Source organism: Leiobunum rupestre, chromosome 2 (assembly GCF_980474605.1).
Source record: "Leiobunum rupestre chromosome 2, qqLeiRupe1.1.hap1, whole genome shotgun sequence".
NCBI classification, from domain to species: domain Eukaryota; kingdom Metazoa; phylum Arthropoda; class Arachnida; order Opiliones; family Sclerosomatidae; genus Leiobunum; species Leiobunum rupestre.
This window is the reverse complement of record NC_143385.1, coordinates 81,115,795-81,142,371: the sequence shown is the minus strand read 5'-3', so window position 1 is coordinate 81,142,371 and position 26,577 is coordinate 81,115,795. Positions and strand designations below refer to the sequence as shown.

General features: G+C 40.7%; 1 long non-coding RNA gene and 18 other non-coding genes across 19 annotated transcripts; 1 reads left to right on the top strand and 18 right to left on the bottom strand.

Moving 5' to 3' along the window:
- Positions 1 to 666: 666 nt before the first annotated feature.
- Positions 667 to 2,809, top strand: LOC149959496 (uncharacterized). Its single transcript, XR_016478390.1, has 3 exons — positions 667 to 801; positions 1,363 to 1,500; positions 2,561 to 2,809. It is a non-coding gene; the product is annotated as an uncharacterized LOC149959496 (long non-coding RNA).
- Positions 2,810 to 15,471: 12,662 nt separating this feature from the next.
- TRNAL-UAG (transfer RNA leucine (anticodon UAG)) lies at positions 15,472 to 15,553 on the bottom strand. The gene has a single exon. It is a non-coding gene; the product is annotated as a tRNA-Leu (tRNA).
- A 268-nt stretch (positions 15,554 to 15,821) lies between these two features.
- On the bottom strand, positions 15,822 to 15,903 carry TRNAL-UAG (transfer RNA leucine (anticodon UAG)). The gene has a single exon. It is a non-coding gene; the product is annotated as a tRNA-Leu (tRNA).
- Positions 15,904 to 21,416: 5,513 nt separating this feature from the next.
- On the bottom strand, positions 21,417 to 21,498 carry TRNAL-UAG (transfer RNA leucine (anticodon UAG)). Its single transcript has one exon. It is a non-coding gene; the product is annotated as a tRNA-Leu (tRNA).
- Positions 21,499 to 21,941: 443 nt separating this feature from the next.
- On the bottom strand, positions 21,942 to 22,023 carry TRNAL-UAG (transfer RNA leucine (anticodon UAG)). The gene has a single exon. It is a non-coding gene; the product is annotated as a tRNA-Leu (tRNA).
- A 268-nt stretch (positions 22,024 to 22,291) lies between these two features.
- On the bottom strand, positions 22,292 to 22,373 carry TRNAL-UAG (transfer RNA leucine (anticodon UAG)). The gene has a single exon. It is a non-coding gene; the product is annotated as a tRNA-Leu (tRNA).
- A 93-nt stretch (positions 22,374 to 22,466) lies between these two features.
- On the bottom strand, positions 22,467 to 22,548 carry TRNAL-AAG (transfer RNA leucine (anticodon AAG)). Its single transcript has one exon. It is a non-coding gene; the product is annotated as a tRNA-Leu (tRNA).
- A 268-nt stretch (positions 22,549 to 22,816) lies between these two features.
- On the bottom strand, positions 22,817 to 22,898 carry TRNAL-UAG (transfer RNA leucine (anticodon UAG)). Its single transcript has one exon. It is a non-coding gene; the product is annotated as a tRNA-Leu (tRNA).
- A 442-nt stretch (positions 22,899 to 23,340) lies between these two features.
- TRNAL-UAG (transfer RNA leucine (anticodon UAG)) lies at positions 23,341 to 23,422 on the bottom strand. The gene has a single exon. It is a non-coding gene; the product is annotated as a tRNA-Leu (tRNA).
- Positions 23,423 to 23,515: 93 nt separating this feature from the next.
- Positions 23,516 to 23,597, bottom strand: TRNAL-UAG (transfer RNA leucine (anticodon UAG)). The gene has a single exon. It is a non-coding gene; the product is annotated as a tRNA-Leu (tRNA).
- A 93-nt stretch (positions 23,598 to 23,690) lies between these two features.
- TRNAL-UAG (transfer RNA leucine (anticodon UAG)) lies at positions 23,691 to 23,772 on the bottom strand. Its single transcript has one exon. It is a non-coding gene; the product is annotated as a tRNA-Leu (tRNA).
- Positions 23,773 to 23,865: 93 nt separating this feature from the next.
- Positions 23,866 to 23,947, bottom strand: TRNAL-UAG (transfer RNA leucine (anticodon UAG)). The gene has a single exon. It is a non-coding gene; the product is annotated as a tRNA-Leu (tRNA).
- A 93-nt stretch (positions 23,948 to 24,040) lies between these two features.
- On the bottom strand, positions 24,041 to 24,122 carry TRNAL-UAG (transfer RNA leucine (anticodon UAG)). Its single transcript has one exon. It is a non-coding gene; the product is annotated as a tRNA-Leu (tRNA).
- Positions 24,123 to 24,215: 93 nt separating this feature from the next.
- TRNAL-UAG (transfer RNA leucine (anticodon UAG)) lies at positions 24,216 to 24,297 on the bottom strand. The gene has a single exon. It is a non-coding gene; the product is annotated as a tRNA-Leu (tRNA).
- A 93-nt stretch (positions 24,298 to 24,390) lies between these two features.
- Positions 24,391 to 24,472, bottom strand: TRNAL-UAG (transfer RNA leucine (anticodon UAG)). The gene has a single exon. It is a non-coding gene; the product is annotated as a tRNA-Leu (tRNA).
- A 93-nt stretch (positions 24,473 to 24,565) lies between these two features.
- TRNAL-UAG (transfer RNA leucine (anticodon UAG)) lies at positions 24,566 to 24,647 on the bottom strand. The gene has a single exon. It is a non-coding gene; the product is annotated as a tRNA-Leu (tRNA).
- A 93-nt stretch (positions 24,648 to 24,740) lies between these two features.
- Positions 24,741 to 24,822, bottom strand: TRNAL-UAG (transfer RNA leucine (anticodon UAG)). Its single transcript has one exon. It is a non-coding gene; the product is annotated as a tRNA-Leu (tRNA).
- Positions 24,823 to 24,915: 93 nt separating this feature from the next.
- On the bottom strand, positions 24,916 to 24,997 carry TRNAL-UAG (transfer RNA leucine (anticodon UAG)). Its single transcript has one exon. It is a non-coding gene; the product is annotated as a tRNA-Leu (tRNA).
- Positions 24,998 to 25,090: 93 nt separating this feature from the next.
- Positions 25,091 to 25,172, bottom strand: TRNAL-UAG (transfer RNA leucine (anticodon UAG)). Its single transcript has one exon. It is a non-coding gene; the product is annotated as a tRNA-Leu (tRNA).
- Between the last annotated feature and the right edge of the window lie 1,405 nt (positions 25,173 to 26,577).

Here is a 26,577-nt window from a genome sequence, read left to right as displayed (position 1 = left end):
TTTGCTAGCTTAATTCTTCCGTTGAGAAATTACATCCTGATTTAGCGCATCATAAAACCCAGTGACCGTGACTGTAAAACATTACCAAGAATTGATGAAAGCTGGGTCCTCAAATCATCAAATTAAGTGTTCAAAATCAATATTCAAAGTTATTACACGGTTATCCCAATAAATCATATTGAAATCCTGATTCGTTTAGAAATAATTTAAAAAACTCGATTTTATTAAAAATAATTTAAATAATTAAATACATCATTAATATTATCCTTGGAATGCATAACAAAGTAAACACTTGAAAAGTCGAGTTATCCTAAAAATTCTATGTAAATAAGAAATTTTTTAAAAATAATCAATGAAATGATTCTGGAAATTCCCAAATTTCCACGAAATCATGAAAATCTAAAAATTCAGGCAAGTAACGCTGGAAATCACGTTTCTAAAACACGTTATCAGTTTGGCGATAATTTTCAGCCCCCCTCCCCCACCCTCTTGTGGGGACCCGGTGATACTCCGTGATACCAGATTACTAAAATATGTCTTATCTTTGGACTTTATCACAACTCAATTTCATATGGTTTCTAATTGTATCAGGTTTTAGTCGAAAAATGAGTCATAGTTAGCAGAGCGACTGAGGTAAAGTCCAAGAGTTAGAATTTTGAAAACCATACTAGGCGAGACTGAACCAGGCAGAACAAAGCTGCAGAACCCTTGCTAAGTTGGGACAGTTCTCGAAAGAAATATTTTAAAATAGTATTTCAGGAACCAAACTCAAAAGAAGTTATTGAAGAGAACAGATTTCATGTAAGTTACTAGTCAAAACTAAATTTTAATAGTCGTACAATGCTTTCAAAATTAAAAGGTTAATTTTTTAAGATCCTTGTGGTTTTTAATTCAAAATTTATAAGTAGTTTCAATAAGGTTAAGCTATTTTCAAATACCACAAGTAGAGCCAACTCCATGATTATTGACACGCACTTTTATTTTATCGCAATTGGCCAGGATGGTACTTGGTTGCGAGATTATTTTTAAGAACGCACTGCCTTATTCAGTGCAATTTGTTTGAAACCGACAAATGGTGGTAATGTTATTGAAACAGGAAAATTGCTTAAGCCTTTTTAAATTATGAGGAAGAAGGCTAAAACTCTATATCCTAAATGACCAAATTAAAATGATTTGGTTTGTTCGCCGCGAATAGTTTGTTAATTATTTGGACATTTCATTTGGGACGTTCCAATTTCTCAATAATTTCAAATGTTGGTCTTCTTGGTGCTTATAATTGGACTCCTGAGAACATTTTTATTCAAACTCTGTTACCCTCCTCGAACTCATCGCAAAAATTATGAATTTATTAATCCGAATTAGAAACGGCACCTTTTCCCGAGGATTGTGGAAATATCAGCCAAAGTGTCTTCGAGCCACGGAGTTCTACTTCTCCCCGACGCCACAAACCAAAGACCACACGGACAACGGAGAATCAGAATCCAGTAATCCAGAAGCATGGTGAGATTGAAATTTGCTATTAAAATACAAAATTTTAAGAGTGATAATTCCTCAAAAAGTCACGTATGCCATTTTAAAGAGATTAACCAATCTTAAGCAAGGGTGCCGAAAGGGCAATTTGGACCTTAAAAATGAAATGTCGATCTACAAAGCAATGATCCTTAAAATTAGGGAAACCAAGACGGTATCTACATATTTTTAGTGATGGTGGCTCAATTGGGGCAATCCGCGGACGTCAGGGTTGAATTTTCCAACGGCCCACGAGAGAGACGAGAATCATTTCTAGCCGCAATCGCTTTAAAATCCTTAGAAGAGGTTAGTTTAAGAGAGCAAATGAGATACCAGATTCTTTATGGGAAGGAGCTCATTTTTGAGCAAGAGGGGGATTAGGAGCAACGCTTCAGATCGTCTTAACACGAACTCACTCTCCTTGTGAGTATTTGTGCCGACGTTTCACTGGAAATTCCCGATAGATATTTCTTTTCTTAAACCACGCGAAGTGAAAGCGCCTAAAGACACTTTTTTTTTTAAAAAAATAACTTATTTTCTTATGATTAAGCACCTTAATAATCATAGTTTTGAAATAGAGAAGCGCAATTTTGAATACAAGATTTTTTAAACAATCTGGCGGATGAAATCAGTTTATGATATTCATTACGCAATTCAAAGGATTCGTGCCACAAAAATTTAAAGTCGTTTTATAATTCGACTCCTAAGTTTGGCGTTCTCCAAATAGCAGATCAATAAATTGTTACAACCCCCAAAACGTCACCAAAATTTCCCTAGTTTGTCTGTTCACATTTTATGGTGAATCATCTCCAAAATTATTTCTGTCATTCCACTTCGGCCTCAGAATATTCTGTCGTGCTAACAGAAGTTTATAATATACGCTTACGTTAGAAGTATCCGTCTAGACTGAAATGAAGCAGAGTCGACGCGGATTAAAATAGGCTCTTATTTCCAGAATAGAGATATAAATATTTATGAGTTTTATTAAAACAATCTTGTTGTATAAGGTCGAAAAATCACGCTTGAGGATAATAACTGGTTCCATTCGCAGGAAACTGATCAGATCAGGAACGCGGATTTTTTCAATTCCCTCTTGAAATCTGGGGCTGTTGAGAAATCCTCAACAAACGCAACCCATAGACGCCATTTACCGGAAGCAAACGAGAGCGACACTACGTTCCGGAAATATCGAACAATGCGCCTGTTGGAGAACTCGTCGTTCAAGATACTGGTCACTTGTGTAGTCAATCCCTTCGAGTTTTACGTTCAACCGCTCTACAACCAAGCCCAATTGTTTAAATTGTCGAACGAACTGAATAAGTACTACCAGCGTCCAAAGAACCAAAATCAACAACTCGAGATTGATTGTGGCAGCCCGTGCACCGTATACCTGGACACCAACGGCTTCTGGTACAGAGTAGAAGTGTTGACCATCTTCGAGCGAAAAGTCAAAGTCAAGTTGGTAGATTACGGAAAGACTCAGTTAGTTCGCAGAGAGAACGTGGCACCTTTGCCGCCCAAATTCCAGCTCCTTCCTCGTCAAGGAATCAAAATGGCGCTATCCAATTGGCGGAGCGGATTGCGAGTCGAGAGTTTGGACGATAAATTCCGGGAAGAGGTCTTCTACAAACGGTTCCTCTCCGAAATCGTCGACGGTCCTTCGGGTCGCGATGGCCTCTACACCGTTCGTTTGTCGGACATCTTCGGATTGACCGATTCGTCAGTCTGGTGGAAAACCATCGCGAATGTGTCCAAGCCGTTCGTCGAGAAGAGCGCGGTGGATGTTGGCGCCAAACTGAAAGTGGTCGTTACGACGGTGGTTTCTCAAATTCACTTTTACTGCCAGATTCCGACAAACGCCTTCCAGAGCGCTTTACTCTCTTTCGAAAACTATTACAGTCGCGAGTTGGAGTCGATGGACTTGGAAATGGAGCAGCTGTGTCCAAACACCTTTTGCGCCGCTTGGAGCCCGGAAGATGAAATTTGGTTCCGCGCTCGCGTTGTACACGTTACCGGAAACCACGTCACGGTTTTCAACGTTGACACCGGCTGCTTCCGCGAGATTCCTCGTGAAGATTGTCAAATTCTGCTCCAGGAATTCACCGCCGTTCCTCGGCAAGCCATTCTCTGCCAGTTGAAGCACGCGGATGTGAGTTCCAGCCCCTTGCAATTAGAGGCCGGCACTGAACTGTTGACTGAATTCACCGCTTTTAACGACGGCGTGTACGAAGTTGACGTTCATTATTATGTCAAGTAATTTACTCGAACTTGTGCGAAAACTCTATTCCCCATAATTTTAATCTTTTTCTGTATAAAATGATTTTCCAATTAAAATAATATATATAAATGTATTTAGTTTTAAACATCATAATTAAAGTTTACTATTTCAGAGATAACTTTATTGTAATTTTGCGTAGGAGATAAGTTGAATGGCATTTGATACTTATTTTCTTCGAAATATTTTTTTAACTTTATCCAAATATGTTTCATCCAGTTGTGATTATAAACTGTGTTTTAAAACTAAAAACTTGAATATTGCACAGGATAGGCAATCTATAATTATTGCTTCTTTTCTTTTGTCATTGATCTCCACTAAATTTAAATCCATAAACCCTGCAATTTTCAGAATAAAATGGTAATTTTATATTTAATAAGGTTTTATTTATTAAAAAAAATTGAATTAAATTTTGACGCTCAAAACGATATTCCATCTACAATAAATACAAATAAAAACGAGGATAAGTAATTTTAGGAACTTTCACATTTTTAGTAAACAAGGGTTTCTAAACTTTTGCAACTTTGTTTCATCCTTCGGATCTTGGTGGCATTTCTGGTAGCTTTTATTGCTTTAATCTTTAAACGCGAGGAAGCTTCCTTCAGTAAATTCTTCTACAGTTTCTGAATTTCGGTTTTAAGTTTTTCGGTGAATTATTTTCTTAATCGGATCATTGTCACTTTACAAATTTTGCGTCATGAAATGGTCACTGGTTCACCACTGGAAACCCACAATCCAAATAAATTTTTATTTGGGTTTCGTTATTTGATGCATTACGTAAAAAAATTCTGCTTTATCTTCACAGTTTGCTATCCTGAATAGTTTTTTAGCTTCGTAATTAATCTCCACGAGAAGTGAAGGCTTTTGGTTTCAGAATCAATAATCCTCCCTTATTCAAGTCTTCAGTCCACTTTGTGAAATCGTTGGGATTCAACTTAACACTATTTTTAGTAAATGATTTTTGCCGTTGCAAATTCCACTATTTTCCGCAACGCTTCATTGAAAAATCTTCTTTAAAACATTGAGGTATTAAGAGCACCTATGCACCCCTGGTTACACCACTGCCGCGAAATATCCGTTCATTACTTCGCCCTCAGGCGCTGGGTGGAGCTACTGAATTTGAAAATTATTATCGACGTAAAAGGTTTAATCTAGTCATTCTTTCTTCAATCTGTGATACCGAAACTATTCCGCAGCATCGCGCAAAGGATCCAACTGCGGAAGTAAAGCAGACAGAGAGCTATGATGAAATATCCAGTGACGCACAGGGGCCAGTAGCGTCCCAAGATGAAACAGTACTGGGTGTCAGTCTCAGAAGCTAGGGGCGACAATCTCATCGAAATACATTTAAAGTCTAGTAACAATGGCCGAGAGGGTGAGACCGACCATAGTGACGCCATCGGAAGAGACACTTGAGATTGGGGAGGGGGCAGGGCCTCTGAAACACTCGGGTCTGGAGGAGAGAAAACCATATTTTTGGCAGACTTAAACGTTTAAAGTTTATTATTTTTAGATTCCGAAAATTAACACGCATTTAAGGTGATACCCAAAAATAATTCTGTTTAAATTCTGGTTTTAGTTGGTCTCAGTTACAAGGTGAAGTTTGCTAAAATTGGTTTGCATTGTAAAAATTTCCAGTTTATGAATTTGCCGCTTTTCTTTTTAAGCTTTTCTAAATTTAACAATTGACTGTAACTTTAATAAAATATGGCTTAAAAATATACAATTATATTTCTGAAATAATCAAGTTGACTTTAAATCTTAATTCTTGTTCTATCGCTTTTGGTTCATTAGTTATTTGGACATTTCATTTAGGGCTCCACTTTAAATTTTCTAAATTATTTTATATGTTCGTCTTCTTGGCGAAAATATTTGATAATAGAAATTGGATCGCTAATACTTTACCATAAATCTAGTAATTTCGTTACTTATTTGTTTTATTTTAGTTATTAAATGTGTTTTAGTGACAATCAATCAAAATGCAATAATATCTTACTTGCTACTAAATTACAAAAATTGATTTCAAAAATTTAAATATTTACAAAATCACGTCTAGTATTATCGTTTTAATAATTAAAAAACCTATTAAAACGGAAAAAGTACAATTTAATATATGTTAATACTAAAGAAAGCATTTTAAAAAATTTTACTTCCATCAAGAAATCGACGAGTTAAGATGATTAGTACAATTGAAAGTCGAATTCCAGCAAATTTCATAATAGCATTATACTCGAAACTACAAATATCTGATCATCAAAAACCAAATGCATGTAACTAACTGAGGCTTAATTTATTGAAAGAAATATTCATAGTTATTTTTAGAAGCACGCTATTTTCAAAAATATTGTGGTTTAATTAATATTGAAATTAATATTGACTCTCATTAATATTAATAAAAAAGAGATAAGAATTACGTCGTAGCGAGCTCATCGTTGAAAATAAATAAGTCTGTAAACAATTATATTTCTCATTCACGGTATCTACTGCACCAAATAGTTCAGTTATTAGAGTCAGAAACTTAGAATATATTCATACCATATGCATGGACTAATTAATTAGTTAATTAGTCCATGCCATATGCAACTAAAATAAAAGTAGTGCTTGGAAATTTGGTTTCCCCATATCTAGTGAAGAGTTACTATTACGTTCGCCATTCCGAGGAAGCGGAATTGCTAGGCAACAAGAAAGGGAGAAAGGAGATGGGTTTCGTGCACTGCGACAGTAACTTTAACAGTGGTTTAATTGATGAACGGAACAAATTTTATTGACAATATAATTTACAATTTTTTATATTTAATACTCACACAAATCTGGGTCGGCTCCCTTTGTAGTCGGGGACATATTAAAATTTTTATATTTAGAATTTTTAATTTCGGGGGCGATAATTTACGGACTAGCGTGGGGTGAATACGACAAAAATGACGGGAACTCGGGAAGGAGTTTTCTTCGAGCGGTTTTCTTACTTGTTTTATTACAAGAGGTGAGATTTAAGGGCGCATGCTCAAACATTCAAAACGGGGGAGGAGAAACGGAAAATATGTCAACAAAAATGGGGTTTAAAAGATTTGACTTTCTTTAACAACGGTTTTTTAAAAGGGGGAGAGACTCAATTTTTAGGCTGTGCTCGATTTTTAACTCGGTTGAGCAGGGAATATGGAAATGTTCAACTTAAAGTTCGTAGTCGGTGGATTTTATCGGGGATTCTTCTTTACGATATCCCGAAGGCGAGGCTCGCTTTAAACGTCCCTAGAGTTATGGCTATCCGGGTCTACGGGGTTCCGGTTTACGCCTTTCCGGATTATTTTTAGACTTTTCGGTTCTACGGGATTCCGGTTAATCTACGCGTTGTCTGGCTGGATGGCTCTTTGTGGACGATTTATCTTTACCGGATGACATACGAGTTCGTATCGCGTTAATTACAGATACCTGGCTATTAAGCGGCGCGGCGTGCTAATTGCATCTTTTGGGGTTACTATGTTTTTCTATTTATCTTCATTGCGAGTTTTATTTCGAGGTCCGAACTTGGGTTTACTTTGGGGCATTCTAGCTGAGCTTACGTTTCATTCCGACTGTGGAGCCGTCTGCGTACTCTACTCTCTATCCTGTTTTTAATGTCTGAAATTCAATTACCCTCCCTTTTCGCCGTGCGTTCTGGTTTTGTTCTTCTTTCTTTATGGGGGGGGGGGTTAAAGTCAATCCTGTTTACTTAGGTGCGTCATTACTAGGGGTTGTAATTACGACAAGCGGTCGAGTCTAAGGTACAGGTTCATTGGATGGGAATATTGTCCGCACCAACGACTCTATAATGGGCTTCTCTTTAAATTAGCTAGTCTCTCCTCTCGATATTCTTTGGGTCGACCTGAGGATAGCTTAGTTTTCGTGGGAAAAACCCTAAATTCTAGGTGGGACGCTGGAAAAGGTAAAGTTTTTAACTGTTACTGGGGTTCAGGTGCTCTTTTGGAAGGCTCGGATTTGAATCATATGTAGTGTAATTTGACCTTCAGGTGATTTTCTCTCGTTTCTTTTCCTTCACTGGCGCCGGACGGTGGATCTCTCGACGTTGTATGAGATAGAATACAATGGGTGTTTTCTTTAAGTATAGTCAAACTGGGAATTTAATTTTAAGGCATCAAGTTTAATTTTGATGTTATGGGAGTTTATATATTTTAATAGCTTGGGCTTTCTGGGAATACTTAACTCTACAATTGTAATTTAACTTTATGGAAAAATATACATAATTTACTTGTTTAATTTAATTTGGGTTGTTTTTAAGATTAACTTGGGGGTTCTAAAATCTTCGGAGAGCCAACTTGTATAATATTATTCAATTACCTAAAACACAACATAAGACACAAGACATGATGTTTATAATAATGATAAAGTGTTTAATTATATATATACAGGGTGTTACGGATAAGAGTACCGAAACTTTCTATATGCATTCTATGGGTCTCTATGAGTAAAAAATCTCGAATAAACATGGGTCCTAAAGTGCTTCGTTTCAGAGATATGGGCTCCCAAAAAACTACCCCAAAAAAAACCGGACACAGCCTTAAATCTGGCAAACAATATTCTTCCTTGAACCAAATTGTTTTCATTAAACTATCAATTGTTTTTTTATCCGTGAGGCGAAAAAACTTTAATAACAAGTGGCAAAAGTTCATTAATGTCCTTTTAGAAGTAAAATGAGTTTGAAGACAAAGCCATTTTAATTTATTAAATTTAAAGATACAAATGTTATAAAAATTCTAAAGGAATGGTTTTATAATTGTCTAATTCGTTTTGTAGCTAATATGGCACATTGGTCTAGGAACGCTTATTGCACGGACGGGCTCAAGAAAAATTGGTTAGAAGCTCAAAGATTCAACCAGCAGTAGATTCCTAAAAGACTGGTGTCAGATCGACACAAAGTTTAAACATTGTTTTTTTTTGTGATTTTCATGTAAACTGGAGAGATGTACAAATAATATTTCGACTGGTTTTACCAAATAGACGAACGATTGAATCTTTGAACTTCTAACCCAATAAGCGTTCTCGGACGGGCCATATTCACCACAGAACGAATTAGACAAACTTAAAAGCATTCTTTTAGAAATCTTATGACATTTTATCTTAGTTTTGATAATTAAAATCGTTCGTAACGACAAAATGTTTTTATTTTGTCTTCAAACTCATTTTACTTCTAAAAGGACATTAATGAACTTTTGCCACTTGTTATTAAAGTTTCTCGCCTCACGGATAAAAACAATTGATAGTTTAATGAAAACAATTTGGTTCAAGTAAGAGTATTGTTTACCAGATTTAAGCCTGTGTCCGGTTTTTGGGGTAGCATTTTGGGAGCCCATATCTCTGAAACGAAGCACTTTAGGACCCATGTTTATTAGACATTTTTTACTCATAGAGACCCATAGAATGCATATAGAAAGTTTCGGTACTCTTATCCGTAACACCCTGTAAATAATGTTTTCTTTTGAGGGAAGCCCGTATCCGAGGGGTAACATTACTTCCTCCTCGTCATAGATTTGCCTTTTTTGTGCTCAACCAGAAGACGACGGAACAGACTGTGTTATGACGTAGTGGAAGTAACTCTTCACCCGATAATGGACCCAAAATATTAAGCAGACTATATTTGAGGAAATACGTTTCTCTCGCCAATATGAAAACCCCAGTTGCGCGAGCTTTATTAGTAGCGAAAGTGTTGCCATCTAACACTAAAAATCAAACAATGGCGATGCCAGTGTTTAACAGGAATTGAAGACATAACCAGTAATTAGGCGAAACAAGTGAAAGCTTCACCAAAGAATATAAAGCCCAGGAACGGAAAGATAGATATTTTTGGCCGCTAATCTCTCGGAGTCTCGGTGTGAACGGCACTTCCGGCAAGAGAAAAGTAGCCAGCACGTCGTCTGCTGGATCTGTTTCGGGCTATGGGCTAACTTGCTAAGGCTCTCTCGCCATGGAAAACGACAAAACCAAAGGTACACTAACCATTTCTCTTATTTAGATAAATCGAAAAACTAATATTTACGTGATATGTTATTTAAATAGGTTCAAGAGCTTGTGAAATAGCCTTAAATGAAACCATAGATACCATTTCCAGGCCGCATGGCTATGATCATTTAGATCTGAGTGTTTTTCTGAAACAGTTCAGTAACTTAAAAGAAGTGAAATATCAGTTAATTTATTTAGAAGTAAAGAAATTTCTAGATTTAGTTAGGTAAATTGGAACAATAGCCCCGCCACTCCCTTTGTCCCCCTTTCTCGACCCCCCTTAAAGTACTTTTTAAGGAGATTCCAATGGTGCAAAAATTATTCCCCTCAAAGCATTATTAATTAAAATTTCCCAAAGACTATACATTGGCGCCTGACGGCGACAAGCACGCGATTCGCTCGAGCGCTGTTGGGCCGGACCGGTACCCCCCAGCCCCGTTCTTATAATCATCATGGATGCATATATAAACCCCTTTAAATATATCTCCTTAAGTATTAATTCCCGAAAAATAATGTTTCGCATTAAAAACAAAAGGATTACAATAATGCAAAACGTTTTAGCCGCAATTTATTATTTAGAAAAATAAATGTAAAATTGTTACTTGCCATCAATTTTTACCACGGAAAATACGACATTTTTTACGTGTAAATTAAAAGTAAAACTGGACTCGTCATCGAAGTATTGGCGCCTCACGGCGCCGCACACTGACTTCGCTCGAGTGCTGGGGGCGCGCGGCGCCACCCCAGCCCCATTCTTGCTAATCAAGCTGTGCCATCTATAACGCGACCTAGAGGACAGTACCTAGTATAGTCTCTTGTGGTGCGAATTAAACAAGGAAGAGCGACTGAGAGATGAATTGATCCCACGCGAAGGTGTTTTCCCTCCTCTTGAATGCATATATTAACCCCACCTACGGACATCGTTTGCGGTGACATCGTACCTAGTATCTAGCGAATTGAATACGCCGTAAAAAAAAACATTTTCGCTTTGGACACTTTTTAAAAATTTATTAATATCTCGCTGTTAAATGTAATTCGTCATCAGTCCTACCTTATCCAACACGTACAAAAATCTCGAATTTCCCGAGAAAATCTCAAAATATGTCGTATTTTAAGAGGTAAAAATTGCTGGCAAGTAACAATTTTATATTTATCATATCTTTCTAAATAATAAATAGCGGTTAAAACTTTTTGGATTTCTGTAATCCTTGACAAATAATACACCTTAAAAATAATCAAAAACCGTCCTTGACAAATAATGCACCTCTAAAAATAAACAAAAACCAAAAGTACCTTTCTTAAAAATAGCCTTAGAATCTTCCGAACTTGCGGAAATACGCGAAGACCCGGAATCGGGCATGGTTAGCGGAAATAGAATCCGTTTTGTGAAATGTTTCTTTTTTGTTTCTGGCACCGTCATTTTAATCCTTAGACCCCACTTCTACTACAGCATCATATTTCGCTAATATTGTGGTTCAACTGGCGCCATTACCACTCCTAACAAATAAAGAAAGGCCGATTTCCGAAAGGGCAAAAACGGCGATATATAGATATTAGGGATGCAACGGTTCGGACTATCTCGGTTCCGGTTCTTAAATTTGCGCTTTGTCGTTTCCGGTTCTGGTTCCTAGCATTTTGCATTGTTCAAAAAAATGATATAGGGTACGTGATAGTACTTAGATAAAACTACATCGAATATCCAGTGGCGGCGCCAGGGGTAGGCTACGCAGGCTACAGCCTGCTTTATTTCGCTTGTAGGGGCCCCAAATCTAGATGAAGGGGCGCCGAACAGCCCCCTAAAATTATTTGCGAAACTAGAAATATCAAAATCCGAATTAAAAGCCTGCTGTTTTTAGGTTGCGAACACTGAACAGTGATTTCTAATATTTTTTCGAACGCAGCCTTTATTCGTTGTAGTTGCTAAACTAGCTACTTCAAAAAGTGTTGCATTGTTAGACAGATGATAAATTACGCGGTTTTCCGACTCTCCGAGTCACAATTTCCTAAATAAAGATAAAATAAGAGCCGGGAGTAGTGGCTCACTCCTGTAATCCCAGGCGTCCGGGAGGCAGAGTTTGCGGATGGCCGTGTGAGGACGACCACTAATCCCCCAACGGGTGGTTGTCATACTTCCGCCACGGGTGTCCCAACCCTATTCCCAAGTATGCCCCCGTTGGCGTGGCCGTAACACATATCTCGCACCTGATTAATCAAATGGACGAGCGGACTGAAATGTCCCACCCGTTACAATCGCTCATAACGAGCTTCTAAAAAAAAAAAAAGAAAGATGAAATAAAGCGTGGCAACTGGCAAGTGTTTTTGCAACAATTGTAAGTGAAAATGGAGAATTCTGTTGGAGGATGTTGCCCATATGTGCATTGTTATGCTCATCGACTAAAAAAATTACTTCCGAGTACATTTAAACAGGCATGTACATTTCTTTTGTAAATTATTAAAAATAAACCGGTTATAACCTCTTCTTCTCGTTTTCGTTTATGTTTAACCAATTAACGATCTCAACGATACTTTCTCCAAGGCTAAGGGAAGATGATGGTAATTGCAAGTCGTGGCCTTTGGTGGGGTGAAAGATATCGGAGCGAGAGAATGATTATAAAATTAGGGAAGGGGGAAAAAAGAGGGAGGTTCGGATTTCAGTCTGGTAACACTTTGCCTGCGATTACATTCCAAAAATCTTTATTTACGTATTAAAATATATATACATACAATGAACAAATATCAGACTGTAAGGATATTATAATGAAAATACTAAATACACTATTCTTAAATAAAACTACAATTAAAAATGCTACAATTAACTTCACTACAATTAAGACTTATATAACAAAAAGAAAATACACCACACTGCGAAAAAGATTTATATATATATGTGGGACAGAAAACAATTCGGAACGACCGTGAAAATAGTGGGACCTCCTAAGGGATAATCTACGGATAAAATGAGCTCTCAAACTCGGGCCTGATTTTATTCTCTTCGGACCATGGCGAGGGAAAAACCCTTTTTGCTTCTTGTATTTTGGGAATTCCTCCAGTCTTACTGGCTACTACAGATTCTGACCCTAGGTATCTACGGGGGGAGGGAAGGAACGGAAAATTGTACTCATCACTGGTTATTTTCGGCTCGTCAGTTTGCTTTTCTCTGGGACGTTGTAGCACTTCGTTACGGTACGATTGGGGTCCGGATTGCGCAAGATGCTCACACACGTGGTTTTGGTTTCGCGGGCGTGGGATTTGACAGTTCGATTCGATTACGGCACGGGACACGGATTACGGCAAGACATGGACCGGATTACGGCAAGGACGTCCGGATTTCTACGTCGAACTTCAAGACGGGGGCGTTGGCGGGGATGTAGATACGTCAAGGGTTTTGATTCTGGAGTTTCCGGCTAGGCGTTGGAAAGGATCTTTGATGTCGGATGGCTTTGGATGGAATCAGCTGATTGGTTTTCAGGGGCAATTTGGTTTATCGCCATGGAATTGCGAGGGCCTGGTCCGGTGAGGCGAGGGTGATCTGGGTCCCTTTCTTTCCGGACTTCTAGCGGCGGTACATCATGGGTCCCGCTGGACTTCCGGGTAGCTTATTCGTCTTGTTCCTTTTTCATTCCGGTTCGCAATTCCCAATTTTCGGTCTTGTTCCTCGGTTTTGTTTAACGGATATGGGGCGGAGTTCAAATAAAAATAATTGGTGACTTCCCTTTTTCCAGTGGTCATTGGCTGGTTGGTTTCACGTGGTTGCGGGGGTTTCAGAGGTCTTTCCATTACTTTTGTTTTTGAAGAAAACATCCGGGGTTGAAATTCGGCCCTTGACAACGGATATAAGCGGGGGTATCGGTTTATATCTTGGAGTAGGCCAAACTCGCTTCTTTGGTCTCTTTAGGGTTACCTGGAAGCCGGAACGGAGAATAGCCACTCGGAAATATCTCCATGGAGTCGCGGTCCGCTGAGGGTATTGAGAAGTTAAAGTAGACCTTGCCCGGGCGCACCTCGTGATTGTTGAAGGTCTTTTTTGCGTCCGCGCCAGCAAGTCTACGTACGTTGGGAAATACTGAGCCACGAAGAGGAAAGCTTTTAATTAGCACCACCTTGGCGACGGATTAAATATTAGCCTTATGGAAGGCGGGGATTTAGTTTATAATTTATTTGACCTATACTATTTAAATGATCGACTTAATTTTATGTTTAAGGGCGAGGGTAGATCATTTGCTATGATCCGTATAAATTTCACTTAATTCCAACAGATCGTTCCGAAGTTATTTTAATTTTAAGTTTAATGTTAATTGTAAATTAATTTAGTCAATTTAGGATAATTTTTATCGGTTGGGGGTGACGATTTCCGTTCTTTTGATGTATCGAGCGTATTGATTAATTAACCATTACTATAAAAAAGGGGGCTTTTAACATAAATATTGTAACAAGATGGTCAAAACCAGTAATTTTCTAGAAGGCGGGGATTTTTATATATCAGCAATTATGCAGCGTAAGTAAATACCACTAGTAACAAAAGGAAATAAAAAAAAATAGGTATGTCTGAGGAGAAGGTGAACCTGAAAGGTTACACGGTTTTGTAACAGTTTTGTTTAGTTAGTGTATGTAAGGGGGGGGGGGCAAATTAGAGAATTAAGTAGCCTACCCATAGTAATATCCTGGCGCCGCCACTGCGAATATCATATTACATGTTACTTTTAAATTTAAACAACCCGTCTCCTTATTAAGCTCTCCAACGTAGAAATGTAACGTAGAGTAAAAACGTGTCCATCGTGTATGCTGCTTTATGAGCTAATTCTAATAAGTAAAACTTTAAGTAAAGTAGAGTAAATCTCGTAACGCGACTAGATAATCAAAAAGTCTCCGGCGTGTAGCCTGCGTTATGAACTAATTCTTCGAAGAGTAAGTTAAAATGAAGTAGCGTAAAACTCGTAACGCATTTAAATAAACTACTCGTGTTTAAAGACTGAAATACATCAAATTTAAACCAGTCTTTACCTACTTTTGGCGCCAAGTATAAAACTTACTCACTTTATAGTCCTCGAAAAAATGCGCCCCCAAACCTTCTGCGTCCCCACGCGGTTGCGTACCCTGCGTACCCTATATCGCCGCCCCTGGTTCCAAATGGCCTTTAGGGATTTGCAAGGACCTAATATCTAGCAAATCGCGAGAGGACTACTTTGTACAAACGCTTAAAATATGCCTCGACAAATTACTTAATGATAAATTGAAAACCAGTTTTGAAAAAATGACCTCATTTGAAAGCCTGCCATGCCGTTCCAAAAAAATTTGCATCAGCATTTTTTTGCAAGATTTTTTGGTAAGCTAGTGGTGGAGCTAAGAATCGGAGTTGATGAAGCTGTGTTGAAAAGTACAAAGAAGAAAGATAAAGAAGACAAACTTAGGAGTGAACTAGATTTACATTCAACTGATAAATATGAAAACAACTCACTAAAGGAACTCCTCGACACGTTACACTACGTCAGCGGGTTTGTTTTAAGAAGGCAAAGTACAAAAAAATGCCCCACAACGATAATAAAAGCTTTGTTGAAAGACGAGACTCCCGAACCAGCGCCTTAGATTACTCAGCCACACTGCCTTCTTTTTGTGTTATATTTCCCAAAATATCGTCCAAATGCTGTGAAATGGTTTTCCCACGTCTCTAAAAACATACCTTCTACAAAATTGAATAATGACAGCGGCGGGATTCGAACCCGCGTCTCCGAAGAGACTGGTGCCTAAAACCAGCGCCTTAGACCACTCGGCCACACTGCCTGCTTCCCGGTATATATTTCCCAAAATATCGTCTAAATTCTGTGAAATGTTTTTCCATGCCTCTAAAAACATACCTTCTACAAAATCAAACAATGACAGCGGCGAGATTCGAACCCGCACCCCCGAAGAGACTGGTGCCTTAAACCAGCGCCTTAGACCAATCGGCCACACTGCTTTCTACCCCTTGAATATTTCCCAAAATATCGTCTAAATGCTGTGAAATGTTTTTCCCACGTCTCTAAAACATACCTTCTACAAAATTGAATAATGACAGCGGTGGGATTCGAACCCGCGCCCCCGAAGAGACTGGTGCCTAAAACCAGCGCCTTAGACCACTCGGCCACACTGCCTGCTACCCGGTATATATTTCCCAAAATATCGTCTAAATGCTGTGAAATGTTTTTCCACGCTTCTAAAAACATACCTTGTACAAAATTGAATAATGACAGCGGCGGGATTCGAACCCGCGCCCCCGAAGAGACTGGTGCCTAAAACCAGCGTCTTTTTTTTATTAAGACCAAAAGTATTATTTACATTAAAAAACTTTGAAATAAAACAAAACTCAAGCAGTTATGAAAAATCGAAACACAATAAAACTTTTGACACAAAATAATCAAGCAGTCATAACATTACCATTGAATAAATTCACTTAAAAAGTCCCAATAAAATATTTTTTAACACATTACAATTCTGAGCGGTATCCGGCTTTAAAAGTTTCAACTGGTTAATAGTTTCTTTGCGAACACATGCTTTAATACGACTTGTTAGCACCGGAACCCGTGTTATTTTTCCGACACTTTTCAAATTACGACTCCGCCATATTTCGTCTTTAAGGACCGCGGAAAGCAATTTCGCCATCGACCAGAAAATTGGAGGTCTCTTAATGGTGGACGGAACAATCGAAAAAACGATAAACTGGGCACGAGGTTCAGATATAAAACCGAAAATTGATACTGGGAGCTTTAAAATTGTGATAAAAAGCCAGGTCCACCACTCCTGAACTACGGGACACGTTACAAAAAGATGACTGACTGTTTCGCACCGAGAATTACCAAATAAACACATATTGTCCGCGACAAGACCAGCGTGGAGTAACCGTTCTTTAACCGGAAATGCTTGGTGGATGAGACGAAAGTTAATGTCCGCGTACCGCGTGGCCATTAGAGGGCAGGACACTTTTCCCCAATGCACTTGCGCAAGTGGCGCGGAGAAAAAGCCTCTCCAACGTTCTTCGCCTCGAGACTCCATGGAACACGCTTGCTTTACCAAAGAACGGTAAAAGTCGGATGATTTGAGCTCGCTGAAAACGACAGCCTCTTCTTTAGAGTTGATGACCCGAACCAATTCGGAAACCGGTGGCTCATGAACCAGAATATCCAAAGAGTCCACAAAATGAGCCCAGGCCGGTGGAATGAGCCGCAACATCTTATGATAGAGCGAAAGTATTGACCGATCCAGTAAACGCGGTCGAACCGATGAAACCATGTCCAAGATGACGGTATGAGGGAGGAAACTTGGGATGACCTCATACGTTATATCTCTCACGAGAACGAGCCCCGCGCGCGCGAAAGTAACTCTCTCTTGCGCCGACGCGGAAAAACCGGTAACTCGCGGGTTCAGAAAAATCGGCTCAAAGACAGGATTCGCGTGCGGTAAAACAGTCCATTCATTGGCGACAAGTAATCTGTTCCACGCGGTAACAATACTGCGATACCGGGGAACCATCCTTGGTAATAGTTTCTGGTCGAACTGAAGCCGAAAGACTTGAAAGCCAATGCCCTCATAACCGCCATAAAAGGAGAGCAAAAACCGTGGGACGTCCTTCATCGCGGAATCAGAGGAGTCGCCGATAAAGCCCTTAATTTCTTTTAAACGGAACGCGAGGTTTTTCAGCTGGAAATCTACGAGGCCGTACCCCCCCTTCAGATTTCGGACGAATGACTGTTTGGTAATCCACGTGACGCATGCCAGGACCCCAAATAAAATCCATCATCGCCGTTTTAAATCTTTGTGCCCAGGCTAATGGCAAATCTACCGAGCTCAGAGTATGCCAAAGCGTGGAAGCCGCTAGCACGTTAATGACGACAATTTTGCCCGTTAACGTAAGACGACGTTGTTTCCACGAACGTAAAGTGCCGGAGAACTTGTCCATTCGGGGTTTCCAGTTAAGACGGAGCAATTCTTGACCATCGTTCGTTAAATATATCCCCAAAATCTTCAGTGGGGCGCCACTTATGGACACCCCAGAGATCACCATCGGAAGGCGATTGCGATACGACCCAAGCCACTGCGCCTGACATTTCTTTACGTTTAATTTGGCTCCGGACGCTCGACCATACCGCTCGTATTCATGAATAGCCTCGACCATACCATCAGTCGAACTGGTTAGAATCGTATTATCGTCCATACAAAGGTAAGTGGCCGGTACCAAACATCGGGAGCCGTGGAATAGCCGGATTGCGCAACAGCGCAGCGAAAAGTGGTTCTGTCGAAAGAATATAGAGGAGGGGACTAAGCGGGCAACCCTTGCGAACTGAACGGCGCAGGGGGAAAAAATCCGTCAAAGATTTGGCGTGGACTAGAAAGGCTTGAATCCATTTGAGGAAAAAAGCACCAAAGCCCATACTGCGAAGCACTTCAAACAAAAAGGACCAGTCCACTTGATCAAATGCCTTCTCCAAATCCAGGTTTAACAAAACTCCTGGTGCGTTTGTTGCCGATAAAAGGTCAGACGCATCCAGCAAGAAGCGAGGCGTCTGCGATATGTCCCGGGCTCTCACCGCTCCCGTCTGGCATGGAGAAATTATATCTGGCAAAAGAGGTGCCAGCCTATTAGCAAAGACCTTCGCGAGTATTTTAAAGTCTACATTGAGCAGCGATATAGGACGCCAAGACGACAAAAAAGTGAGATCGCCAGACTTGGGGACAAGCAAAATCAGACCCTCAGTCATTGTACGGGCAGTACACCATCCCGAGCCATCGTGGCCAAAACCCGAAGAAAACCTTCCTCGACTAAAGGCAAGAGAAATGACCAAAACTCGACTGTGAAGCCATCGCGGCCAGGGCTTTTCCCCCGCTTCATTGATTTTAAGGCCGTAACAATCTCCAACCAGACAATGGTATTGTCCAGGCTCCGCCGTTTGTCTTCTGATACTCTTCCCTGTACCAAGGAAGAAAAAATCCCGCCAGCTACGGGATCTACCGTTGCCTTAGCATAGAGCCTCGCATAGTATTCAAAAATATTCTGACGAATAGTGGTACCGTCGCGGGTGATCTCGCCACTGGACAATGTAAGCGACTGAATCGTTTTTTTCCTCTGCCGAAAATTTTCGAGGCGCAGAAAAAAAGCAGTAGGTTTTTCGTCGGCTAAAAGGTGCTGGGCTTTCGCACGAACTGCGGCACCAACGAACTCATGGGCGGTAACTTGGGAAAGGGATTCCGTCAAAGCAATAAGTTTGGTTTCTTCATCAACTGACAAATTCCGACGAGCAAGGTAAGCATTAATCTCTATTTACAATTTGGTTTTATGCGCGCGACGATGCGAGGCCAAATGTTTGGAGTAAAAAATAGCGTAATCACGCAAAAGATATTTTCAAATCTTCATACCACCGAAAAATATCTTCCCGGTAGTCAAGTGAGGTTTGGCTTCGTTCCACTATACGAGTACAACCAGTGAGAAAGTTATCATTCTCCAACAAAGAGGAATTAAAAGCCCAAGTTCCCGGCCCTCTCGGAGAACCAGACAGATCAATTTGCACTATGAGGGCTTTATGATCAGAAAAAGGAGAAACCATGTAAGTGCAACGAGATAAAAGAGCTAGTTCGGGCTGCCGATCGAAAAAGTAGTCTATTCGGGAGAATAAATATCGCCCAAAAACAAATCCAGCCCGCGAATATTCAAATTGCGAAGGATGGTAGTGACGCCAAACATCGACCAATGAAAGTTCGCCAGACATGGTTGGTAACGAATAAAGCGGGTCCCGGCGAAAATTTGCCGGGCGCCGGTCCATTGAAGGGTTCATGACATCATTTAGATCGCCAAAAATAAAATGCCGATGAAGCGTACTACAAATATCGGCGATTTCTTTAAAAAAGGTCGATCGGGTGGCTGCGTCATTTGGAGCGTAAACATTAAGATGGTCGATACAGGTATCATCTATTTCCAATGAGGTCAATAAAAAACGCCCCGTATTTTGATGTACCTACCACCCGGCGGGGTAAGACGTCTATTCCTGGCCGTATTAAAGTTGCAACACCGCAAAAACCTCCATTATTTAAATCCAGGTCAATAAAAACTTTACCTCTAAAATACGTTTTAAAAATAGCTACATGTTCCGGGAGCCAGTCTGTTTCTTGTAAAAAAACGAGATCATAGTCCTTTATAAAAGCTATTACATGTTCCATTTTCGTCTTATCACGCAATCCATTAACATTTAGCGATAAAAAACGTTACGCCATATTAATTATACCATGTTGTGATCTTCCAAAACTCCATCAGACTGCTGCCCTCAGGACCCCATGGGGTCAGAGTCGTCACCAGGAGGCAAATTGGGCGTAGAGGCAAGCTTACCGGTCAGGCGGGAGGACTTAAAAGTAGAGGAACTCTTTCGGCGATACGGAAACGAAATTACGTCACCATCGTCCGTTGAATGATGACGCTTGCTGTTAGGCCTACGGCTCTGTTTAAATTTAGAAGAACGATTTATTATCGCAGCATCCGGTTTACTAACACCCACGTAGGCCGTATCCTGTGGCGCAACGCCCTCTGACTTATCAGCGGAATTATCATTACCAGCCCGCTGATGACAATTACGAACGGTGTGGCCCTGTTGCTCGCAACCGAAACAAACAAACTTAGGACAGTCCTTGTATATGTGATCGGAAGCCAAACACCCGTTACAGACCCGGCCTTGGCGATCATGCTAGACTTCGTAAAAGAACTCCACCCCCATCATGTCCTTAAGTTTAATGCGACAGGGAAGTGACGAAACCCCTTCCGGTAACGCCACCTTCACACGTCTAACTCCCGTGTAAATATTATTCTTATTCTTCGCCCATACGATCTCTCCCTTTAGCTCACAGCTCATACTTCGCAATTTCTCCATCAAAGCCTCGTCAGCAATAAATCCCGGTAAACCAAAAAAAGAACTAGGCTACCACTACCTTAACAACAACATTCGACACGGCAATAGACTTCTTCATTAATATAAATTCCCTGCAAAACGCAAACCTCGGCGTCCTTGATAGAGACAAACGTGACAAAAAAACCTCCTGTAGTTGGAACCACCGACGAGATGGCCTCCAACCCAAAAGCCAGGTGGATCGCCGTAATAACATCATCTTCTGTTATATCTTGGTTAGCGCAGGTTAAAAAGCGTTTAAAAATATCCATCCTGGATTTCAGACGAAAACCCAGGAGGGCAAGGAAGCCGAAAAAAGAAACTGCGCGGATTAGTAAATTATAAATTTAGCAAACAAAATGTTAGGAACTAAGGCTTAGCGAGCGCGCGAGGAGAGCAAAGAAAAACGAACCGCACTCTCCAAAAAACCAAACGCGAATCCAACCAGCGCCTTAGACCACTCGGCCACACTGCCTTCGTTTCGGATTATATTTCCCAAAATATCGTCTAAATGCTGTAAAACAAATTTCCCACGCCTTTAAAACAAACTTTCTACAAAATTGAAATATGACAGCGACGGGATTCGAACCCACGCGCCCTAAGAGACTGGTGCCTAAAACCAGCGCCTTAGATCACTCGGCCACACTACCTTCGTTTCGGTTTATATTTCCCAAAATATCGTCTAAATGCTGTAAAACAAATTTCCCACGCCTTTAAAACAAACTTTCTGCAAAATTGAAATATGACAGCGGCGGGATTCGAACCCGCGCCCCCTAAGAGACTGGTGCCTAAAACCAGCGCCTTAGACCACTCGGCCACACTGCCTTCGTTTCGGTTTATATTTCCCAAAATATCGCCTAAATGCTGTGAAACAAATTTCCCACGCCTTTAAAATAAACTTTCTACAAAATTGAAATATGACAGCGGCGGGATTGGAACCCGCGCCCCCTAAGAGACTGGTGCCTAAAACCAGCGCTTTAGACCACTCGGCCACACTGCCTTCGTTGCGGTTTATATTTCCCAAAATATCGTCTAAATGCTGTAAAACAAATTTCCCACGCCTTTAAAACAAACTTTCTACAAAATTGAAATATGACAGCGGCGGGATTGGAACCCGCGCCCCCTAAGAGACTGGTGCCTAAAACCAGCGCTTTAGACCACTCGGCCACACTGCCTTCGTTTCGGTTTATATTTCCCAAAATATCGTCTAAATGCTGTAAAACAAATTTCCCACGCCTTTAAAACAAACTTTCTACAAAATTGAAATATGACAGCGGCGGGATTCCAACCCGCGCCCCATAAGAGACTGGTGCCTAAAACCAGCGCCTTAGACCACTCGGCCACACTGCCTTCATTTTGGTTTATATTTCCCAAAATATCGTCTAAATGCTGTAAAACAAATTTCCCACGCCTTTAAAACAAACTTTCTACAAAATTGAAATATGACAGCGGCGGGATTCCAACCCGCGCCCCCTAAGAGACTGGTGCCTAAAACCAGCGCCTTAGATCACTCGGCCACACTACCTTCGTTTCGGTTTATATTTCCCAAAATATCGTTTAAATGCTGTAAAACAAATTTCCCACGCCTTTAAAACAAACTTTCTACAAAATTGAAATATGACAGCGGCGGGATTCGAACCCGCGCCCCCTAAGAGACTGGTGCCTAAAACCAGCGCCTTAGACCACTCGGCCACACTGCCTTCGTTTCGGTTTATATTTCCCAAAATATCGCCTAAATGCTGTGAAACAAATTTCCCACGCCTTTAAAATAAACTTTCTACAAAATTGAAATATGACAGCGGCGGGATTGGAACCCGCGCCCCCTAAGAGACTGGTGCCTTAAACCAGCGCTTTAGACCACTCGGCCACACTGCCTTCGTTGCGGTTTATATTTCCCAAAATATCGTCTAAATGCTGTAAAACAAATTTCCCACGCCTTTAAAACAAACTTTCTACAAAATTGAAATATGACAGCGGCGGGATTCCAACCCGCGCCCCCTAAGAGACTGGTGCCTAAAACCAGCGCCTTAGACCAATCGGCCACACTACCTTCGTTTCGGTTTATATTTCCCAAAATATCGTCTAAATGCTGTAAAACAAATTTCCCACGCCTTTAAAACAAACTTTCTACAAAATTGAAATATGACAGCGGCGGGATTCGAACCCGCGCCCCCTTAGAGACTGGTGCCTAAAACCAGCGCCTTAGACCACTCGGCCACACTGCCTTCGTTTCGGTTTATAATTCCCAAAATATCGTCTAAATGCTGTAAAACAAATTTCCCACGCCTTTAAAACAAACTTTCTACAAAATTGAAATATGACAGCGGCGGGATTGTAACCCGCGCCCCTAAGAGACTGGTGCCTAAAACCAGCGCCTTAGACCACTCGGCCACACTGCCTTCGTTTCAATTTATATTTCCCAAAATATCGTCTAAATGCTGTAAAACAAATTTCCCACGCCTTTAAAACAAACTTTCTACAAAATTGAAATATGACACCGGCGGGATTCGAACCCGCGCCCCCTAAGAGACTGGTGCCTAAAACCAGCGCCGTAGACCACTCGGCCACACTGCCTTCATTTTGGTTTATATTTCCCAAAATATCGTCTAAATGCTGTAAAACAAATTTCCCACGCCTTTAAAACAAACTTTCTACAAAATTGAAATATGACAGCGGCAGGATTCGAACCCGCGCCCCCTAAGAGACTGGTGCCTAAAACCAGCGCCTTAGACCACTCGGCCACACTGCCTTCGTTTCGGTTTACATTTCCCAAAATATCGTCTAAAGGCTGTAAAACATATTTCCCACGCCTTTAAAAAAAACTTTCTACAAAATTGAAATATGACAGCGGCGGGTTTCGAACCCGCGCCCCCTAAGAGCCTGGTGCCTAAAACCAGCGCCTTAGACCACTCGGCCACACTGCCTTCGCTTCGGTTTATATTTCCCAAAATATCGTCTAAATGCTGTAAAACAAATTTCCCACGCCTTTAAAACAAACTTTCTACAAAATTGAAATATGACAGCGGCGGGGTTCGAACCCGCGCCCCCTAAGAGACTGGTGCCTAAAACCAGCGCCTTAGACCACTTGGCCACACTGCCTTCGTTTCGGTTTATATTTCCCAAAATACCGTATTAATGCTGTAAAACAAATTGACCACGCCTTTAAAACGAACTTTCTACAAAATTGAAATATGACAGCGGCGGGATTCGAACCCGCGCCCCCTAAGAGACTGGTGCCTAAAACCAGCGCCTTAGACCACTCGGCCACACTGCCTTCGTTTTGATTTATATTTCCCAAAATATCGTCTAAATGCTGTAAAACAAATTTCCCACGCCTTTAAAACAAACTTTCTACAAAATTGAAATATGACAGCGGCGGGATTCGAACCCGCGCCCCCTAAGAGACTGGTGCCTAAAACCAGCGCCTTAGACCACTCGGCCACACTGCCTTCGTTTCGGTTTATATTTCCCAAAATATCGTCTAAATGCTGTAAAACAAATTTCCCACGCCTTTAAAACAAACTTTCTACAAAATTGAAATATGACAGCGGCGGGATTCGAACCCGCGCCCCCTAAGAGACTGGTGCCTAAAACCAGCGCCTTAGACCACTCGGCCACACTGCCTTCGTTTCGGTTAATATTTCCCAAAATATCGTCTAAATGCTGTAAAACAAATTTCCCACGCCTTTAAAACAAACTTTCTACAAAATTGAAATATGACAGCGGCGGGGTTCGAACCCGCGCCCCCTAAGAGACTGGTGCCTAAAACCAGCGCCTTAGACCACTCGGCCACACTGCCTTCGTTTCGGTTTATATTTCCCAAAATATCGTCTAAATGCTGTAAAACAAATTTCCCACGCTTTTAAAACAAACTTTCTACAAAATTGAAATATGACAGCGGCGGGATTCGAACCCGCGCCCCCTAAGAGACTGGTGCCTAAAACCAGCGCCTTAGACCACTCGGCCACACTGCCTTCGTTTCGGTTTATATTTCCCAAAATATCGTCTAAATGCTGTAAAACAAATTTCCCACGCCTTTAAAACAAACTTTCTACAAAATTGAAATATGACAGCGGCGGGATTCGAACCCGCGCCCCCTAAGAGACTGGTGCCTAAAACCAGCGCCTTAGACCACTCGGTCACACTGCCTTCGTTTCGATGTATATTTCCCAAAATATCGTCTAAATGCTGTAAAACAAATTTCCCACGCCTTTAAAACAAACTTTCTACAAAATTGAAATATGACAGCGGCGGGATTCGAACCCGCGCCCCCTAAGAGACTGGTGCCTAAAACCAGCGCCTTAGACCACTTGGCCACACTGCCTTCGTTTCGGTGTATATTTCCCAAAATATCGTCTAAATGCTGTAAAACAAATTGACCACGCCTTTAAAACAAACTTTCTACAAAATTGAAATATGACAGCGGCGGGATTCGAACCCGCGCCCCCTAAGAGACTGGTGCCTAAAACCAGCGCCTTAGACCACTTGGCCACACTGCCTTCGTTTCGGTTTATATTTCCCAAAATATCGTCTAAATGCTGTAAAACAAATTTCCCACGCCTTTAAAACATACCTTCAACAAAATTGAATTAGGACAGCGGCGGGATTCAAACCCGCACCCCCGAAGAGACTGGTGCCTAAAACCAGCGCCTTAGACAATTCGGCCACACTGTCTACACCAATAAATGAGGTACGTTTATGTTTTTTTTATAGCCGAGTACCCGTGTGGACTCAGCTTTGGACCTGGGAACGTCAGTTGAAGCCGAAACAATGGTTTGTAAAACTTACAATTTGAGTAAGCGTTACTCATCATTAGAAGTTGGTATTATACGTACTCATTCGTGAGAATCGTGACCAATGCAAAGTTACTAGAAATAATAAGAGATGGCGCTAAAGCATGATATTGGCTGATATTCCTATTGACCATCGGAATAAAGCTTGTGGTCCACCGGAGGTTACGTAACCGTATCGTAACCGTATGTAGAAGGTAAAATAACCGAAAGAGGGCGTCAATTACTGTTGTTGACAATCTGCGTCTACGTATTGGCATATACGGTCGCGAGCGAGTTTCGATAGTATACTATTTTCCACCACACTCCCCCATTTCGCCTTTCCGTTGCTATGCAACGCGTTTTGAAATTTTTAATGCTTAGGCTTAGTACCTCTTTTAGATATAACAGTCGCCAGCCAGATTTCCCGCACGGTATTGATGAGTTCCAAATAGAACGAAACTGGTTTACCGTTTTAATGTCTGGCTTTTTTTTAGTTTTTATTTAGTTTATTACTCGAAGATCTAATTGATCCGAGATTAACATCTTTTTGTTTGCTCGAAGACCTATTGGTACGAGTTATTAGAAGTTTTTTAATTTCTTCAAATTTGATTAGGGTTTAGCTTTTTTATCCTTTTTAATTATGGACTACACTCCTCCAATTACAAACACGATATAACACGTCCAAATCATAATCTACAACACCTTGAAACAAACTAGTGTTTACCCTCTAACTACCGCGATTGTTATGCTGTATGAAGTAGCAAACATCGTTCTTTTATAAATAAAGTTAAAAAAGTTAAAGTTCAAAATTTATAAAAAATAATCTTGCATCTTCCCGTTTTCTAGAATTTGAAGTGAATAAAAAACGATGCACATTTTTAGGTAGAAACGTCAGAGGACGTAAACCATATCAGTATAAAAAGAGTAACTAGCTATGAAAGGGTCAGAACAACTATTCTTTTTACCTCTCCCCTAGGAGGGGTTATACATTCACCGTTCTGTCTGTGTGTCTGCCCTGCGAACTCGTTCGCATTTTCCGTGCAAAGGTTAATCAATGTACGCAATGTCTCGAAATCTCTGCGTTCGCAGTTTTTCGTAGTGTTGGTAAAACCACCGTGTGACGGTGAACGTT